We start from the raw sequence: 21,675 nt of genomic DNA, 5'->3' as shown, positions 1-21,675 counted from the left end.
TTTAGTATTCACCGAGTTGAAACCAAGTAATAACAAAATGCATTAAATGTATAAAAGCATTATTTAATGAAGGAAGCTAATGAGCTGGAGTTGATTAAATGTTTGGTAAGCCATGTATGAAGTTTGTTAAGGATCTATGGCAATGAAAGATTGGCAAGAAGATCTACAACTCAGATTGAATCGCAATACCCTAGCACAAGTTCCCAAGAGAAAATGCAAGTTCCAAGGTGGGGTAAAACATTTTCAGATTGAATGATACATTGAACCTAGTCAAGATTGAAGATCTGATGGCTATGATTGATCATGGGAAATGTGATCAAGGAGATTAAGTGGTTGGAAGATTGTTTATAAATAGGAAACTGTTGATAAACAATGTATGCGGGCAAGTGTATGCACATGGATGCTACATAGTGATTACTGAGCACATAAGCTTGAAGACTTGTTTTGAGAATAGAGTATAGAGTCCAGCAGAGGGACAAGATAAGTCCTATGAATAGATTGTATTGAGAAAATAAGAATCTGCTTTAGCATTTATAGATGTGAAGTTGCAGATAGATTTTTATTACTGTTATTTTGTGAAGTGACAGAAAATCTCTTAACCGAGTGGACTTAACAGTCTTATTTGTAAAATGCTCTAGCAAGGTGACATTCAGATTGAGTGTTTGAAATCCTTTAACAAGGTCACCTCTAACAAGGTGAAGATCTTAATAGATCTAAGGGAAATCCCTTAACCGGGTCACATCTAGCAATGTGTTTGTAATCTTTAATAGGATTTGCTTTTAACCGAGCATACTCTAGAAGAGTATATTTCTTAGTGGGTCCGAAATCCCATAGTGGTTTTTCCCTATTTGGGTTTCCACATTAAATATGGTGTTATATGTTTTGTGATCTTATCTGTTTATGGGTCTGCATGCATTACTATCTTTCTGATAAGGTTACCGAGGTTGAATCTATTGTTATTATTGAGAATTAAGTTTGTATGATTCACCCCCCCTCTCATCTTGTTAGCTTGGCATCTGTACTAAACATATTAGTATCAGATCTATCAATTTGTATCAGAGCTTTGGACTCTAGAAGAAAAGTTTAAAGGTACTTGAGGCAAATATCCATAGATGTATAAGAGGGATGCACCGAAGCTGAACAAGTCTAGTTTCTCTACATGGTAGAAAAGGATGAAGTTACACCTATCAGGAGTTGGAGAATATGCTGTATATTATCTGGAGAATGATTTCATCACACCAAGCACCTATCCATTGACAATGGAAGAGATAAAGGCTAAGCAAGAACATATTCAAGCAATGATTGAAATAACATCTGCATTGACCAACTCAGAGTTTAATGACCTAGAAGGCTGCAATGATGCAAAGGCAATGTGGGATAAGCTCATATCTGTGTATGGTGGAGATGAACATGTTCAAAGAGAAAAAGTGGATAGTCTAAGAGGACAACTTGAATCTATGAGGATGAATGAAGGTGAGAACATAACCTAGTACAATACAAGACTAAAGGAGATTGTCAATCAAATCAAAGGAGCAGGTGGAACTATTGAAGAAAAGGATGTAACAAGTAAGTTATTAAGAACCCTTCTACTAGCCTATGTAATCTGAGTCTCTACAATCAATAAATTAAGGTCTGTACCCAATATGCCAGTTTCTCTAGATGCTACTATTGGTAAGCTACATGCATTTGAGTTAAGTAACCTTGATAACAGTGGGTCATTGGTAAATAAAGTTGAATCTGCATTTAGTTCTTTCCATCTTGATGAATATGATGATTACAGTGATAGAAAGTATAAGTACTCTGAAGGGAATCACAGTGGAGCAAGTGAAAGATTTCGCAAAAACATGGAGGAGGTACACAAACTGTATGAGGAAATCAGAAAGCAAGAAGAGTTTGAAGCACTATTGGCCAAAAGGTTACCGAGAGGAAAAGGTAAGTACAAAGGAAATTTACGTTTGAATTGTTTTAATTGTGATAGAATTGGACATATGGCTTCTAACTGTCCTGACAAAGAATCTAGTGAAAAGAGAGATTACCGAGATGACATACAGAAAGATAATCATCACAGAGGACACCAAGACTTCAGGGGAAGCGATAAAAAGACATGTCTATTAGCTGATGAGGAATCTAATGATGACAAATCAGATGAAACTGATATAGAGGAAGTTGTTTATGTGGCTATCAAAGATCGATTAGATGAAGAAAGGTATGAAGAAAAAGCTTTAATATCTCATATGAATACTAATGATTCTTGGATCATAGATAGTGGATGCTCACATCACATGACAGGTGATAAACACAAGTTTATTAAACTAGATGATTATGATGGAGGCTATGTGAGATTTGGTAATGATGCACCATGTCCGGTAAGAGGTATAGGATCCATAACACTTCTTGACAATGCTAAATGTAATGATGTTTATTGGGTTGAAGGTTTGAAATACAATTTGTTGAGTGTAGCATAGCTAAACAACACAGGTTACCGAACAGAGTTTCAAAAAGGAATTGTCAAAGTTTATGACAAGCATGGGAAGTTAGCTGCTACCGGGACACAAACAGGAGGTAACACATTTCATCTTGACTCAACTTGGAATAAGTGTTTATATGCAAAGATAGATGATACCTGGTTATGGCATAAAAGGTTTTGTCATGTAAATTTTGATAATTTGATCAAAATAAGTAAGAAGCACCGAGTAAGAGGGCTACCGAGTCTTGAAAAACCTGAGAATGCTATGTGCCGAGGATGCCAGATGGGAAAGATGACAAGATCAAGCTTTACAAGTAAGTCCTACACTTCTAAGGGAATTTTATATCTTGTGTATACTGATCTTTGTGGTCCTATGAAAGTTCAGAGTTATTATGGTGATAAATATTTCATATTATTTGTGGATGATTGCTCAAGGATGATGTCAGTAATGTTTTTAAAGGAAAAATCAGAAGCCTTCCAAATGTTTAAATGGTACAAGGCAAGAGTTGAAAATGAAACAAGAAGACAACTGAAATGTCTTAGATCAAATAGAGGAGGAGAGTTTACTTCTGATGAGTTCAACTTATTCTGCAATGATCATTGTATTAAAAGACAAGTCTCTACACCAAGAACCCCATAGCAAAATGGAATAGCTGAGAGGAGGAACAGATCTATTGTGGATTGTGCCAGAACCCTAATGATTGAAAAGAATGTGCCACAAACACTTTGGAGAGAAGAAATAAGCACAACAGTTTACACCCTGAACCGAGTACAACTAAAGAAAGGAACTTTGAAGACACCTTATGAAATCTGGTATGACAAGAAACCTAATGTAAGTTATTTTAAAATATTTGGAAGTAGATGCTATGTACACAAAGATGATAGATATGGTAAGTTTGATCAGAAAAGTGAAGAAGGAACTTTTCTAGGTTATTCTTCTAGAAGCAAAGCATATAAATGTCTAATCAAATCATCTAACAAAATAGCAGAAAGTGCAAATGTGAAAATTGATGAATTTACAAACAACACTGATGAAGGAAACTCCAAAGAACCAGAAGATTATGAAGGATTTGTCTATGTTCAACCGAGAAGTCCTACCGAGATGACTGTTGAAGGAAATGAAGAGAATATCCAGTTACCGAGTGATGAAGAAGATCATACAGAGCCTACTGAGCCTGTATTAGCCAAGTATGTCAAAAGGAATCATGCACCAATTCAGATTATAGGAGATAATAATGATCCAGTGATGACAAGGAACAAACTGAGATAGAACACATGTTTGATATTTGAATTTGAACCGAGGATAGTGAAAGAGGCATTTAATGGTGAAGATTGGATAAATGCTATGATAGAAGAGATTGATCAAATCAAGAAGAATGACACATGGACATTGGTCCCAAGACCGAAGGATAAAAATGTAATCGGTACAAAGTGGATTTTCAGAAACAAGCTAAATGAAAAAGGTGAGGTCATTCAGAATAAAGAAAGACTAGTTTGCAAAGATTATTCTCAAGAAGAAGGAATAGATTATGGTGAAACTTTTGCACTTGTGGCAAGACTTGAAGGAGTAAGAACATTGTTGGCATATGCTACATTCAAAAATTTCAAGGTATATCAAATGCATGTCAAATCTACATTTCTGAATGGTATATTAGAAGAAGAAGTTTTCATTGAACAACCTAAAGGATTTGTTGAAGGAGAAAATAATGATCAAGTATGTAAATTGAATAAAGCTTTGTATGGCTTGAAACAAGCACCAAGAGAATGGTATGAAAGATTGCATTCATATTTGATCAAAATTGGTTTTATAAGAACAAGTGAAAACAACAATATGTACATGAAGAATGATGAGAATGGAATACTGATCTCAGCCATATTTGTTGATGATATTATCTTTTGTGGAAATGACTCTCTATGCAAGAACTTTGGAAATGAAATGAGCAAAGAATTTGAGATGTCATTAATCGGCGAGATAAAGTATTTTATAGGTTTACAGATACTGCAAATGAAAGATGAGATTTTCATTACCCAATCCAAGTACATAAAGGAAATCTTGAAGAAATTTGGAATGGAGGATTCAAAACCAATAAGTACTCCTATGACTACCAATTGTAAACTATCAAAGAATGATGAATCTGCATTTGTTAATGAGACACTTTACCGATCTATGATTGGGAAGTTGCAATATGTTGTTCACAGCAGGCCAGATATAGCACATGCAGTAGGTATTGTTGCAAGATTTTCTGCAGATCCCAAGGAAACACACATGATGGCAATCAAAAGAATTTTCAGATACTTGAAAGGCACTGAAGATTATGGCTTAGTATATCGGAAAGGAAATGTCTTTGATTTAAAGGTTTATACTAATGCTGATTGGGCAAGCAACATTGATGACAGGAAAAGCACAAGTGGAGGAGCTTTCTTTTTAGGAGAAAGACTAGTGAGTTGGCTTAGCAAGAAATAAGAATGTGTTTCACAGTCAACAACAAAAGCTGAATATGTTGCTGCAACACTGAACTCTACCAATATAGCATGGATCAAACAACTATTGGAAGGCATAAATGAGCAAGTTACCGAGCCAGTAACCATATTCTGTGATAATACTAGTGCCATTAACATTTCAAAGAATCCTATTATGCACTCTAAGACAAAGCACATCTCTATCAAATATCATTATCTTAGAGAAGAAGTTCAAGAGAAGAAAGTGGTGTTGGAGTATGTTAGCACAAAGGAGCAAATAGCAGATATCTTCACCAAGCCACTACCAAGGGACACTTTTGAGTATCTCAGAAGTCAATTAGGGGTCCTACCCCTATCTTCCATTCACTAGCCGAGTTCAGTGAAAGCATCAATTCGATGACTCTACAGAATATCTTTAGGAGTTGATGCTGATTTACACACTTTAGGAGGTTTTCTAAAGGTGTGCAGGAAACAATAATAGGGAATAGGAATTCAAGATAAAATGCTCTGATCGAGACTGAGTTGATACATAATAGCAAGGAATTCACTTCTCAGCAAAAAAAATTATGTTTTAGTTCTTTTCATTTTTGGCATTGTTGTCAAAGGGGGAGAAGACTAATGAATGGGGGAGAAGTCTATTGACTGAAGGAGAAGACTACATTTCAAAACCAAGAACAACTAATGACAGGGGGAGAGCATTTTAGCATTTCAGAGTTTCATAGTAATCCGAATCAATAAAGTCAAATCAATTGGTTTTGCCATCAATGCCAAAGGGGGAGATTGTTGGCATTATAACAAACATGAGAGATTGTTGGCATTTCAATAAGGATATTGAGAAGGTTGTTGATGACTATGGATATAACTGATTAAGGATGTTCATTGTTTTAATATTATTATTTTGTCATTGATGTCAAGAAATTAATTTTCTAATTTAGTATGATGTTGCCATATCTTAAGAAGTATGATTTGATGAGTATAAAGATGTCGGTGAGTGACACAGAAAGAATGTAATGAATAAGGGGAGGAATAAGTTATTCAATGGGCAACTATTACCGAGTTAGATAATGATGAGATCATGATGTTTAGATTGTTTTGATATCCTACATATGCTATTATTTGTAAGGTTAATACTATACTATGTTGCCGAGCAAAGAACCTAGTCGGTAAACCCTAAGGTTATCGCTATCGGTTAATGAAGGCAGAATGTCTACCGAGTCAAGTTTTGTATTCATCGAGTTGCAACCGAGTAATAATAGAATGCATGAAATATATAAAAGCATTATTTAATTAAGGAAGCTAATGAGTTGGAGTTGATTAAATGATTGGTAAGCCATGTATGAAGTTTGTTAAGGATCTATGGCAATGAAAGATTGGCAAGAAGATCTACAGCTCAGATTGAACCGCAATACCCTAGCACAAGTTCCAAGGAGAAAATGCAAGTTCCAAGGCAGGGTAAAATGTTTTTAGATCGAAGGATACATTAAACTTGGTCAAGATTGAAGATCTGATGGCTATGATTGATCATGGGAAATGTGATCAAGGAGATTAAGTGGTTTGAAGATTGTTTATAAATAAGAAACTATTGATAAACAATGTATGCGGGCAAGTGTATGCACATGGATGCTACATAGTGATTACCGAGCACAGAAGCTTGAAGACCTATTTTGATAACAGAGTATAGAACCTAGTAGAGGGACAAGATAAGTCCTATGAATAGATTGTATTGAGCATATAAGAATCTGCTTTAGCATTTGTAGATGTGAAGCTGCAGATAGATTTTTATTGTTGTTATTTTGTGAAGTGACATAAAATCTCTTAATCGAGTGGACTTAACAGTCTTATTTGTAAAACCCTCTAGCAAGGTGACATTCAAATTGAGTGTTTGAAATCCTTTAACAAGGTCACCTCTAACAAGGTGAAGATCCTAATAGATCTGAGGGAAATCCCTTAATGGGTCACATCTAGCAATGTGTTTGTAATCTTTAACAGGATTTGCTTTTAACCGAGCATACTCTAGAAGAGTATATTTCTTAGTGGGTCCGAAATCTCATAGTGGTTTTTCCCTATTTGGGTTTCCACGTTAAATCTAGTGTTATATGTTTTGTGATCTTATCTGTTTATGGGTCTACATGCATTACTATCTTTCTGATAAGCTTATCAAGGTTGAATCTATTGTTATTATTGAGAATTAAGTTTGTATGATTCACCCCCCCCTCTCATCTTGTTAGCTTGGCATCTGTACTAAACATATTAGTATCAGATCTATCATGGTGGACCTAAATATGTGCAATGAAATGTTACTAAGATGTTTATAGAAAATATCATTTCGTGCAAAAAATTCATGGGATCATTAGTCCAAAACGAGTGATCATAAAGTAAATTACAATTACACTATATATAATAATAATTTTAAAGTACGTGGACCCTTTTGTATCTTTAAGGGAATCATTTCTTCGTCGCTCACCAGCAATGTGGCCTGCAACATTCTCGTACTAGCAATATGAGAAGATCCAATAAATGATGGTATTTATCAGCAGTAGTCGCCTCTGGCGCATCCTCATGTGCATCTCCTCCTGCAAAAAATGAATCCACTATGAAATGCCCCCAAGAAAGAATTCTTGAAGGGAAATAAACACATAATAGAAGATAGAGAAAAAGAGGAATCTACCAATAGTGGGCGGGCCAATATGATGTGCAGTAGAGGATGTCTACATGCTACGTGTTGCCGACATTGCAGTTGGCAATATAGGTGAGGCTAACCTCTGATGAGGCGGCGATGACATTTGTATTGGAACATTGACAACACCTAAAGAATAATACATTAAATATATGACAAGTGCAAGAATTGTAAACAAGGATGAACCTTTATTTTGAAGATTGATAGTATCAAGTATGATGTGTTTTGGGTACTCAAAGTGATAATCCAAGCAAGAGATAATACAAGAAAATCACCATCACCTAAAGAACCCGCAACACCCAGATCATGGCAACAACTTTCATGAGGGTGGATAAATTGTTGTAAAAAAAACACGTACATATTTTAGTTAATGACATAAAAGAGAATAAAATATAAACCATTATTGAACTTTTGTTATAATTAAAGCTTTCATTACTGCTTACTTGCAAGTTTTCTGCTATCCGAATCAATACTTGCACCCTCTCTCATATCTCATCAATCATAGGATGCATGACTATCAAAGCAACAATCTCTTTAGTAATTTTTCTAAGAGGCTTTTTTATGAATTTCATAATGTGTGTGGAGTTTTTAGGGTCATCATCACTTAATCCTATTGATTCCACATCCCTAGAGAGGTGCTCAGGTACTGCAACTCCCTTTCCTTTTCCCTGAACATCCGTCTGTGTCAAGAATATCAATAACAATTACAAAATTAGTCTAAATCACTAAAAAAAAGAACATAATAATGTGATAGTTTGCTTCTATCTAATTTGTATAATTACAATGAGTTTTACCTTCTCGGTAGAAGTGTTGCAACCTATATCCCTGTCTGCGATATGTGATGGATCCATGTTGCCCTGTGACAAAGAAAAAATATAAAAAACGTTAGCAAAATTAAACCAATAGACTTAGCAAAAAAACTTCATAATAAAATGGTATGTTGGATTCATTAATTGGAGGTTGGTTAATTTAAATGGTATATAGTACATACCACCCCCGTGACATTAACTTTGCTTGTATCTATATGATTCAAGTTGTAATCGATTAGAAGCTCTTCGCCCGCACTTATTGATTTTATCGCACATACGAATACATGATTTCCCTCGTGCGCCGCAAATATGCAATTGTGTTGTTATTAGTTGACCCGGGTCACGTACTATTTATAAAACCTGTAATATTCCCTATTGCTTTTGGCCGACCATCAATGTATACAGCCACTCGTTTACTTTGATCATTATCTCTATTGTATATAATTTGCTGACAGTGCATACCTATGCATACTTTTTATATATTTAACAATCTACATCCAATTATTATAATTGTAACAAGGTCCAACAAACTCCATCAATTCAACAACTTTGTTGTAACAGACCTTTATGCTGTCCATGGAAAATAAGCCGAAACCATGTAACGACAAAGGTGCTATGCGATATATCCTATCGTTTACACAAAAATTGGTGTTTATTGGAGGAAGTTCCTTGGGCACCCATTGTTTCTATAGATGTTTGTACCTCAGTGGCACCTCAATGTTGCCTTTGGTCTCATCATCATAAGAACATGAGCCCCCTTGAACAAAGAAAAATTTCATGCGTTTATTGAATTTTCTTCTAATATTTTGACCTCTTGTTGATCTCCCTATTGTAGACCTACTACATGTCTCACTTTGGTTTTCTATTATTGCATTTCCCTCACTCGATGAAGATAGATCTAACAAATACCTATTTGGGGGTACCTACACTCCATGAAATGAGAGAGTTAATTGGTAATGAGAGAGAAATTTTGCAAATGAAGGTAATGTTGATGAAGAAGTCGACCCTAAAGTTGATTTTGGGATTAAAATTGGAATAAGTCCAACTGGGGCCTCAAGTGTTGATAACTGTATTAGATTTGCTGCTAATGTCAAGGTTTGAAAAACTGAGGAAGTTTGTTTTCCAAGTAATTTTAAAAAAATAAACTGTTTCTATAGGATGTATTGACTAGTTATACCTGTCCATCCATGAGACTATGCAGGATCCTCGTCAAAGGGGTTTAGGTTCCTGCACATGTAATTCAATTATCTTATGTTAGCTAAAACTTATATAGTACACAACATGAACAACATTAACTTTGTAGACAAAAAGAGTATTAAATAATAAAAAGATGTTGTCATCAAAATCATTGTAAATTTTTTAATTCCTTACCTTTACTTTATGTAGACTATGTAGGATCCTCAACTAAATGGTTGACAATGTCTGTAGTCAATGACCTGTTCCCACCAAGGGTGACCACATCACATAGGGACTATACATGAAATCAAAACCATCAATTGAGCATTATAAGCATTACTACATTTGTGAGTTGATAAACAATAAATGCATATGTATCATAAGCATCATAAGAATCACATGATGTATCATCATATATGTAATTGAGCATCACAATTAGCATCACATATGTGTCATCATAAATATGTAATCCATCACATATGTATCATAAATCACCATCCATCACATAGGTAATAAACCATCCACATTCTATAAATAAACACAAAGTTCAAAAAATGTCACATGCATCATCATAAACATGTAATCCATCACGTATGTATTTTAAATCAACATCCATCACATAGCTAATAAACAATACAAATTCTATAAATAAACACCGTTTAAAAAATGTCACCTAAATAGTCACTCTCCCTATCTCCATCTCCATATTAAAAGGTGCATCATGAATTAATTATGTAATGGCATTAGAATTCAAAACATAATGAATTAAATATGTAATTTTTTTATTATCAAGAAATCAATATTAAATAAATAATATACTAATCGCATACCTCATACATTTCATTCATCAACATGAACATCAAGGTCATCATCATCATCATCATCATCATCACCATCATCATCATCACTGTCACCATCACCATCACCATCATCATCATCATCATCATCTTCTTCTTCTTCTTCTTCTTCTTCTTCATCATCATCATTGAGAAACTATCGATCGTGATCATCATCTACTTCATCTTCTACTTCTTTGGTATCTTCTTCTTCCATCACATTATACTTTATCGGCCTTCCTCTTGGATCATGTCTAACAACAAATGACCAAGCCGGTTTATGTGGAACCTCTGAGTAAAATAATTGCTCACATTGACTTGGAAGAATATAGGGTTCATCCCCAACTAGTTCAAATGACCTTGTATTAACCATTGTAAAACCATTATCATGTTCAATAATAGTTCTATCGGGATCATTTTTATTCAATCGTAGCCTATACCATTTGACGATGAACAAAACTAATTTGAAGGAATTAAAGTCACACTCAAGTATATCATCCAAAATGCCATAGTATTGATTTTGAGACTGTTGAGGATGTATGTAATTTCTCGATGAAATATTTGTCACCTCAAAGATTGCAGTGATGCCAGAATCACAAGTTTTCTCCATGTCATCCAACTTTTTGATGTGAAATTTATGACCATTGCAGCACATAGTGTTGTGGTGTTTGACCTGCGATATGTCAAACATGTAAAATTTATTGCATTGTGAGTTGATAAACATATGGGTGATTAATAAATTTATACATACCTATTTATCTCTTAAACCATATGCTAAATCAATTTCCCTTTGTGTAACATTGGAATCTCCATTACGATGAGCTTCTTTAACCAATGAAGCCATACCTTCCCATGTTAATGTGCATCCAAAATGTTGACAACGTTCAATCCATACTATCATCCAATCAAGATTGTTTGCAATATACAAATGTAGTGCATCCCACTCTCGACCAACTATACAAAAAATAAATAGACGTCTTACAACTGAATTATTTTTAAGATTAAGAATTAATTAACTACAATTACAACTTATAATTACCTCTCACTTTCCTCAATCTACCTTTCCCCGTCAAGTACTCCCCTTCGAATTTGTTAATGGGGTTGGGATCCGAAATGCAATCCACATGGATCTTTCTTGCAAACTTAGGAAGATATTCATAAATGTACACCATAGTCTGATATACCATATATCCCTCCACCATACAACCCTCAGGATGTGCTCTTTGTCGAACCAAAGCCTTAAAAAATTTCAAGTGCCTCTCAACCATCCACATTGACCTAGTGTGTACAGGTCCACACAATTCAATCTCCTCAACTTGGTGTATGAGGTAGTGTTCTTGTGCATTGAAAAAAGCTAGAGGTAGACACTTTTGCATTTCACACATTAAATGAGGAATTTTTCTCTTCTAATATTTTATATCTTTTTTATGGATTTCTTTACATGACAACCACCTACAAGATATTCAAGACGCAAAAAAATATATTACATAACAATTAAAACAAATCGCAAATATAATATTTATACAACGAACTCAACAAATATCACTACTTACCTCATGTATTTTCCAAGATCATATATGAATTACTTGACATTATTGTCGAAGTCGTCTGGGAGAGATAGAGGTAATGTACTGCAACAATTATAAAATTATCTTTTTATTTTTTCTAACATAATACAATGAAAAGTACACATACGTGTAGTACTTAAATACATAGTAAAAACACAAGAACATGAATTACCTTAATGAAGGTATGCCAATCATGCATTTTCATCCTTGGCCCAAATTCACTTTTCTTTGATATGAGATTGTTTATGTTCACAACAAATCCTGTGGGAAATTGAATTTTTCATATGACTTCTTTTATAGCATTGCTTTGCTGGTCCATTAATAACCAAGGAAGCTCACTTATATTAATCTGGTCTCCATGACTATTTGATTGAGTGACATTTATCATTGCATGATTGGAATCCTGAATGTCACTACATATTTTGACAAATTTTTTTTTGTCACGCCTTCCATCCAATATTTTCCATAATGTCTCTGTTATATTCTTTCCAATATGCATAGTATCAAACAAATGCACAATTTGTAACTGCTCGTAGTAGGGAAACCTACTAAATTGTCGGGGATAAATTTGTAGTCCCTTAGGAAGGTGGTCATTTATGCCTTCATGACCTTCATGATCATCAATCACATCATCAGTAAACAAAACAAAATAGAAAAGATGTTTTATGACAAACCAATAGATGAAATGACATTACCTTGACAATTAATTCTATTATATTCCAACTTCCATAGGTGAGGTATCATTCTTCGTGGCTTTGATGTATTCTCTTCTTTCCCATTGAAAAGATGTTTTTAGTATTTTGATAATTATGATTTTTGTGGAGAAAGTGCCTATACTCATCAAACACCTGCTTTCCTAAACTTTTTGAATGACGAGATTTCATCTTTGGACCACAAACAGGACATGTGAATTTTCCCTTTGTTTGAAGACCTACAAGATAATGTATAATTGGATTAAATATGATAATTTTTTGAATTATAATGTTCATGCACAACTTAAACACTATAACATACCACAAAAATGTGTTAGCCCTGGGGCATCGTGTATTGTCCATAGAAGCATCGCATGGAATTGAAATTGTCTTTGTCCTTGGTCTAGAGACGTCATACATAGTGACACCACTCCATAACTCCAACAACTCGTCGATAAGAGGCTCGATATATGCATTCATATCTTTAACTTGGTACTTACCTAATCGAATGAACAAAAACAATACATAATTATTATGACCATTTTATTGTAATATTTATAATTAAATGTAGACGACTATATTTAAATGATAAAATACCTGGAACAATCATTGCCAACATTATGTGCTCCATGTTTATTGACATCCATGGAGGAATGTTATTGTTGATAACAAAAATAGGCCACACTAAGTAAACATATCTCATCTCTCCAAATGGATTGACACCGTCTGCTGCCAATGAAAGCCTGAGATTATGAGGTTCTTCTTTAAAGTGTGGCCACTTTTCCTCTATGTCCATAAATGCCAAACCATCCATAGGCATTTGAATAATGTCATCTTGACTTCTATTGTGTGCATGGTAATCCATAAATTGTGCCAAGCTAGTGCACTTGAATAATCATTGCATACGTGAAATAATGGGAATATAGAAAAGAACCTTGCAAGGAACCCTTTTTGTTATTTGATATGTTCGATATCTACTGATATGACATTCAAGGCATTCCGTTCGAAATTCATGTTGTTTGTGATATATAATATGATCATTGGGACAAGAATCTATTGCTTGATACTCCATTCTAATATCTTTCCTAATGGTAGATAATTCTCGGCATGAGCGAGGTAGAATATTTGATGGTGGTAACAAAAAATCACCTATCAATCTACAACAAAAAAATATAATTTGTTAATATAAAGAATATTAATGGTACAACATGATTCACCATTTATTATGACATATATGACATACCTTAACATATGTGAGATTTTTATGTTGGATAAACCATTCATAACCTTCAAGTTCACCAACAACAATACAACGAAGAGAAGAGTTGTCTGCAAGACTTCGTAAAGGGCCTCAGATGCCTTCTCAAGTAGAGGGACATCATGAACAACATCAAGGTCATCTTCATCACCATGATCAATTGTGCGAGTACTAAATGTGTCATGGATCAATGTATTTGTACCATCATCTTCAATTGTGTTTTGCAGCTCATGATCATCATCTTCCATGGGATCATTATCTTCATCTTCGATATTCACACCTCCATGTTCGTCGACATTGAAAACCATATTCTTCGAGTTGTGTTGATCCATATCATGTGCTTCGGGGTGCTCGACCTATATAAAATTGATAAACATAAATTAACCATGATCATGATCTCATCATGAAGTGATTTATTATGCATATAAATTGTTAAAATGATATAATGAAAAAATTACCAATGGATGATAATCGTGTCCACCTTCAATGTGACCATGTAGCCTACAATGATTCTTAGCTATTTAGATTAGAAGTCTTCTAGTATTTAACCCCTTACAAATTTTGCAGGGACAATAACATTTTCCATCACCTTTTCTTTTCAAGTTAGACCACAATCTAGCAATTGTCTCCTTACCTTTTTGTTTGCTGATATTGTCTGACATGGTCTTTCTTCACAGGCAAGAAAATTGGGCTATAGAACTAGTTATATATAAGTCGAAATGTTAGTTATGAAATCACGTTTCAGTATAATATACCAAATTAAATTACTTGAAAATAGAAATTATCATCATTGAACCAAAACCATTTAACTCTTCTTTTCATCTCAAAACATATCTAATGGCTTTGTGGTATGCAATCCTTGTATCATATCTTAAGTTGACTAATGTCTAATTGGGGTAATCGATGAGTGTCTAATGTGAATTCAACATCCTAAACATTGGAGAGACCTTATCTGACTTGTCTAATCAATGTGGTTGTTGTCCTAATATGAAATACTGAGTTCTACCCTTGCCTCTGCATCAAACTTCTCACATCATGTTTCTTCAACAAAACACACTAATATGAATTATGCCAACACCATGAGGATAGGGTCAAGTATCATGGAAACTAATCATAATATGTGAAGACGGGTTTCACACATAAGTGTTATCTCTCAACAATGCCACACTTCCAAAATTGTCAGTCTCAAGACTTCTCTTATTGGGTCAACACTCATTGATGGCCACAAGATCAAATCAATGTATGAAGGCTTCAAACTCCTTACTCTAGGCTTGGAGGACCCTACATAAGGTCTATGAACACTCACTTGGTATTACAATAGAAAGATCCTTCCTCTAGAACTTTGTTTTCAATGCACACATCATTGGTAATAATTGTTATGATGGATGGTCTATTAGGACGGTAAATAAAATGCTTATTCTTTTTCCACCCTTTGAAACTACAACAAGGTATTTGACTTGGCAGTGTCCCCACACATCACTTCAACAACAAACATTAGGCAATTCAACCTTTTTCCTTGTCAATGCATTTCTTTTGTATTTCACTAGTTTTCTCAGTCCGATACATAGGGATATCAGTCCTTTCATGGCATCATCACACCCGCCTTCCAATATGTAGTCCTTTCATATTTTAGGTGCCTACACACTATGTTGTTGTTAAGTATTGATTTAGTCTTAAGACATCTCATGACTCCATTACATGTCCACACTTGGGTTTACAAACACAACTCTGTCAAAACAAAAACAATATCACTAGTAACTATGTTGTTAAATATCATGCTTTTATGTGTCTCTGACATGACTACTAGTAACTATATAAGGATCTTACTAGTCCTAGATCTATGCAAACATTTAGTCATCTTGTGATAGTCAAAGAGGGCAATAGTAATAAGTCTTCATGATGGAAGTCCATTAAAGGTGGTAGTCAACATAGTGAAAAAGTTAGAGCAATAGGCAACCCTAAGAACAAGAAAAAATAGTCATGTGATAATGCATAGGACAACCTTAATGCCCAAGTTTAGAGAGCATATACAAGATGAACAATGATAATCTACCAACAAGGATAAAGACAGGGGTAAGTTCAGTGTTAGGTACGTATAAGCATGAATTTCCTAAGTTAGCATTAGAGTATATATTAGCTAGTATGATATACATATTTAAATTCAGATTTGTGCATCATTGAATATAAATTAAGATGTTCTTAATCAAGTCAATGACAGTTAATATCATATTAAGTTAAGAAGGTAAATTTTATCTATTTATTCAAACAACATTAAAATAACATAACGATACTGCCAGACATAACATATAAATATATATATCTGCATATAATCTTAAGAGTACACAATACAATCAGATTTAGGTTATGCAAATTATGGTAATACTGCAAATTCTTATAAGGAATAACAAACTGATTATAATGAAATGACAATAAGTGGTTAATGCTGATACAAAGTAACACTAACAAAAAAATTGGATGACAATCTAATACACATCACTATTGAACTTACCCCTGCCTCATACAACCCTATGTTGGCTAGGCCCCACCATAATTAGAAGATCCTAATTACTACTATCCTAAACCTTGCATTGACTGTCACAATTTGAAAGTGAGTTGAGTTAGTCCATTAGCGAGATTGGGAAAGAGTTTGGTATTGAGTTTGGTGTTGGTGGAAGGTTTAAGGAGGTACACTACGACATGAAATGACTCTTCTTATCCCTCATGTGAATGTCTCCTCTTGAAGAACTATGACATGGATGACCCTTCCTTCCATTTCCTACACCCTATTTTCTAACCCACACCTCATAACCTTTACCTCACTTCCTATCATTATTACCTTCCATCTACCTTTCATATCCCCTCTCTTAACCTCCTTCACTTTCCTACATCGTATCCTAAACCTTAACCTCATACACATTTAATTTTACTTCACCTACCTAATCACATTCCATCATTCACATCCTTTTATCTCCCCCCATTAACTTTCCTACCTTCCAAATCCCTAACATATCCTAACTTACTCTTTCACCATTACATCCTTCATCACTTACCTCCCTATCTTATTTTAACCCACAACTCATAACCTTTACCTCACTTCCTATCATTATTACCTTCCATCTACCTCTCATATCCCCTCTCTTAACCTCCTTCACTTTCCTACATCCTATCCTAAACCTTAACCTCATACACATTTACTTTTACTTCACCTACCTAACCCCATTCCATCACTCATATCCTTTTATCTTGCCCCATTCACTTTCCTACCTTCCAAACCCTTAACATATCCTAACTTACTCTTTCACCATTACATCCTTCATCACTTACCTCCCTATCTTATCCTAACCCACACCTCATACCCTTATACCACCTTCCTATCATGGTACGCTTATCCTCCCTTCCAAAACACCGACAAAAAATGGCACTCAATCACAACATAGTAAATGGCTTTTAAATCCACCAATTGTCATTCCATCTTGTGCATATGGATTTTACATGTAGAACAAATAAATTTGATAAATAGGCCATATGGTGGATGATAAGTGAAGGATTTTTCATACTAAAGGTGTGGCACTAGTGGCTTTGGTACATGATGGTCACTAGAGGTTGTGGAAGGAGAAATGGTGGAAGCTGGATCTATGGTAGTGGGAGTAGATGTTATTTACGCATGAAAATGTTAAGCTAATACTCATAAAATAGATAGGAATCCAACTTAAGCATTCTATTTGTTAATAAATTTCTCTACCATTGAGCTACCGCCTCCTTTCTTATCATTCCATTGTTGGCTTGAGTGTAGATTATTTTCAGCACCCATTATAAGACACATTATAGGTTCTTGGGGCTCCTAACCTAATCTAGCTTTGATAACATTTTGAGATACTACTCATGGTTCGCTATGCTATGTCAAAATAAAGTAAAATAGATCAAGTGATCTTTTAGATAATTCATGTAGCTTGTTAAATATGGTTGATACTTAGTAATTTTGGGGCAAGAAATATTTTTGAATTTTTCTATGATGAGATCAAAATGTAATATTTTTTTGGTGAGAGAATTGAAGCTTTATCTGGAATTTTCCCTGTCATTGTTGGGGTTGCATTAGATAGCCATTCAATAGTTTGCAGCAAATGATTTTCTGGAGAGTTCCTGCAGATTTTAAAGCTTTTGTTATTGTTTTCACAAAAAATCATGGACAAGTTTATGGGCCTCCTTTAATTTGATGTGAATTAAGGGTTGCATGAAACACATTCTTAAGATCTGTCAACAAAGGTTAATCTTGGATGTGCCCCATTTTTTTTGGTACCATAACCTTGGCACTTTGTCCAGTGGTATCATGGTCTAGCTTATTATTTGAATATGTTGTGCACTTTTTAAAGTGTCTCCTTACTCCATGTGCCTTGAAATTTGTACCCTAGGTGAATAACTTGATGTAATTGGGATAAGTGATCATTTCAAGTGATAGTAAATGTGGATAAATGAGGTCAAGACTCAATTTTGAGGAAAAGAAATTTGAATCTTTTTGCTTTCCCTAGTTTTGACATGGCTAAGCTAATTCAAGATTCATTAATTTTAAGTTGAAAGTATTCAAATTGTTTGTTTGTTCCTAATTTTATTGTTAATAGTAGTTTCAGTAAGGATTTGTGGGAAAACTAAATGTTTGGTGTTGAATTAAGTGGAATTTCAGGCATGAAGCGTAGAGTGGGAAATATTTATGAGTGTTTTTACAAATAAGTTAATCTAGATCAAAATTGATTTGGTTGAGAGTGTTGGTATTTTGGATATGTTGATATGGTTTTGTCATTGATGTCAACTCCTATTAGCACTTATCAACTCTGGAGAATTGACAATGTTCACCGACAGACAAGTGACTTATGCACAGACACTGGTATCTGGTTCACTGGTAGGATATATTGTACACCGGCACTTGGAATAACATGAAGAATACTTGGTTATCTCAAAGACATCGTTTGGACACTTTGTCTTGGAGATTTGTTCATTGGTATATTCATAATTACATATTTGCTGTTACCAGCAAATAGGTCCAAGTTAAGCACCGACAGGCTTATCTATTTCAGATCAGCATGACACATCAAGGAGATGATTTATTATTGTTGTAAATGCATTAAGCTGACATGTTGTATCAGTTATTGCATCGGTCATTGATTTACTTGTAAATTGATTTTATTTTAATATCTTTTAGAGCTGACCTACTAAAATTGGTCTTAGGTTATGGTATAAATATAAGATCTTATTTGTAAGATCAAAAATGCGAATGTAAGAAGGATTGTAATTCGATATATGCAAAAATAAGCAGAGCTATACACATAGACATCTCTTGAAGGTTGATGGAAGGTTTTTGAAGGCTTATCAAAACTAAACCAGTACTGAATCCAGCATATGAAGATGCTATTTTGACCAGTACATCATCATTGGATTTAACCATCCAATTGTAGTCAGTGTGACTCCCATTTGTGATTGAGCAGTGAGCTCTAGGCACTTAGCCTTTCTGCATGTGCAGACCCCATTTGTATACATATACTATCTGTAGTAGTATCATCTGATTGTGGGTAAGGTTTCCCACCGTGGTTTTTCCCCTTATAGGGTTTCCACATACAAATATTGGTGTTATGTGTTGTGGATGTTAATATCTTTCTATTTCATACATTAATCTTTACCGGTACTGTAATTAACTGACAAAACTGTCTACTGGCATAAAGTTTGGATTACTGATATTAAGCATAAAGGTTGTTTAAAGTTGTCTTGATTTAAATTCATTTGACAACTGATTCACCCCCCCCTCTCAGTTGTCTCTGGGACCTAACAATTGGTATCAGAGCCAAGTCCTCTTTTTGCAGAAGCTTAACAGCTTGAGGAGATCCAATGTCTTCTAACTATTTTAGGAAGGACAGTCCCAAACTTGATGGAACCAACTATGGGATATGGAAGATCAGGATGGAGACACATCTGAATTGCATTGGAAAGGATATCTGGGAAGTTAAAAAGAATGGCTATACTGCTCCTACTCAAAGCTAGCCTAATCCACCAAATCTGACTAAAGATGAAAAAAATGATTGCAAGGCAAGAGAAGCACTCTTGAGCGCATTATCAGATTGGCAAATCATGGGATTATCAGATAGGTCTTCTTCTAAAGCCATTTGGGACCATTTGGAAACATTGAATGAAGGAGATTCCATAGTCAAAATTGCAAAACTTGAAAGCTTCTAGGTCAAGTATGAAAATCTAAAAATGGAAGAAGATGAAAGAATTTCTGCTTTTATGGAAAGAGTTAATGAAATAGTTTTGGGTATTAAATGTTGTGGAGGAACCTTAAGTGAAGATGAAATTGTCTCAAAAGTTTTAAGAGGATTACCACCGACATACAAAATGAAATTCACTGCTATAAATGAACTAAGAACAATGCGTAATACATCAGTAACAAGGGATACATTGATTGGAAAACTTCCAGCCTTTGAAATTGAGGAATTTGGTCATGTTGCTACTGTAAAAACAGATTTAGCTTTTAAGGCATCAACATCATCCGCACCATCATTTGATAAATCTGATTGGAAAGCCTTTTATGGAAGAGAACTTGAAGAAAGCAGGAGAGAAAATGAAGAACTTGAAGAACTTGAAGCACTATTTGCACGAAAAATGCCTAAAGGTCCAGCTGGAACTAAGTATGAAGGTAAAACGCCCTTTAAATGTTTTAACTGTAATAAGATTGGTCATATGGCTTCAAGATGCCCTGATAGACATGCTAGAATAAGAGAAGAAGCTAGAAGAACATACAAACCTAACCCTGAATATCAGAGATACAAATTTAAGAAGAATAAAGACAAATCTGGTTATCTTGCTGATGAAGGAGTCATTGAGGATTCTGATGAGGAATCGACAGACAATGGATGGGTCTTTGTTGCTATAATAGAAGATCAACCGACACTGACTGTTCAACTGGTAGAGCAGGCCCTGATAGCTAAAATAGAAGTTAAGGATGAATGGATCATTGATTCAGGATGCTCACATCATATGACTGGTGATAAAAGTAAATTCTTGACTTTTTCAGGAATGTAATGGAGGTCTAGTAGGATTTGGAGATGATAAAGCTTGTTTGATCAAAGGAAAAGGTACAATATCTCTTGATGGTAAGCATACTACTGATAATGTTTACTATGTTGAAGGTTTAAAACATAATCTTTTGAGTGTTGGTCAATTAGTTGAAAAAGGTTTTTAGTTACAATTCAAAAATGGTAAATGCAAAATCATGAACAGATCTAGCTTGAAAATTGCAACCGGTAGTCAAACTAGAGGTAATATCTTTGATGGCATAAGAGACTCTGTCATGTAAATTTTGATTACATTGTGAAGATCAGTACTACTAAGGCAGTTAGAGATCTACCTAAAATTGTTAAGCCTCACAATCCGGTATGTAAGGAATGTCAATTTGGAAAACAAGTACGAGCATCTTTTAAAAGTATTCCAAAAAAATCCAATAATGCTCTTGACTTAATTCACACTGATTTATGTGGTCCAGCTAGAACTAAAAGTTTACAAGGTGATAGATATTTCATGCTAATCATTGATGACTATTCTAGAATGTGTTGGGTTACCTTTCTCAGAGAAAAATCATAAGCACTTGGGAAATTCAAACTATTCAAGGCAATGGTAGAAAATGAAACCGCTAAGAAAATCAAATGTCTGAGATCAGATCAAGGAGGTGAGTTTACATCTAAGGAATTTA

The sequence above is a fragment of the Cryptomeria japonica genome, chromosome 7, assembly GCF_030272615.1.
Source record: "Cryptomeria japonica chromosome 7, Sugi_1.0, whole genome shotgun sequence".
NCBI classification, from domain to species: Eukaryota; Viridiplantae; Streptophyta; class Pinopsida; order Cupressales; family Cupressaceae; genus Cryptomeria; species Cryptomeria japonica.
Note: the sequence above shows the minus strand (reverse complement) of the source record.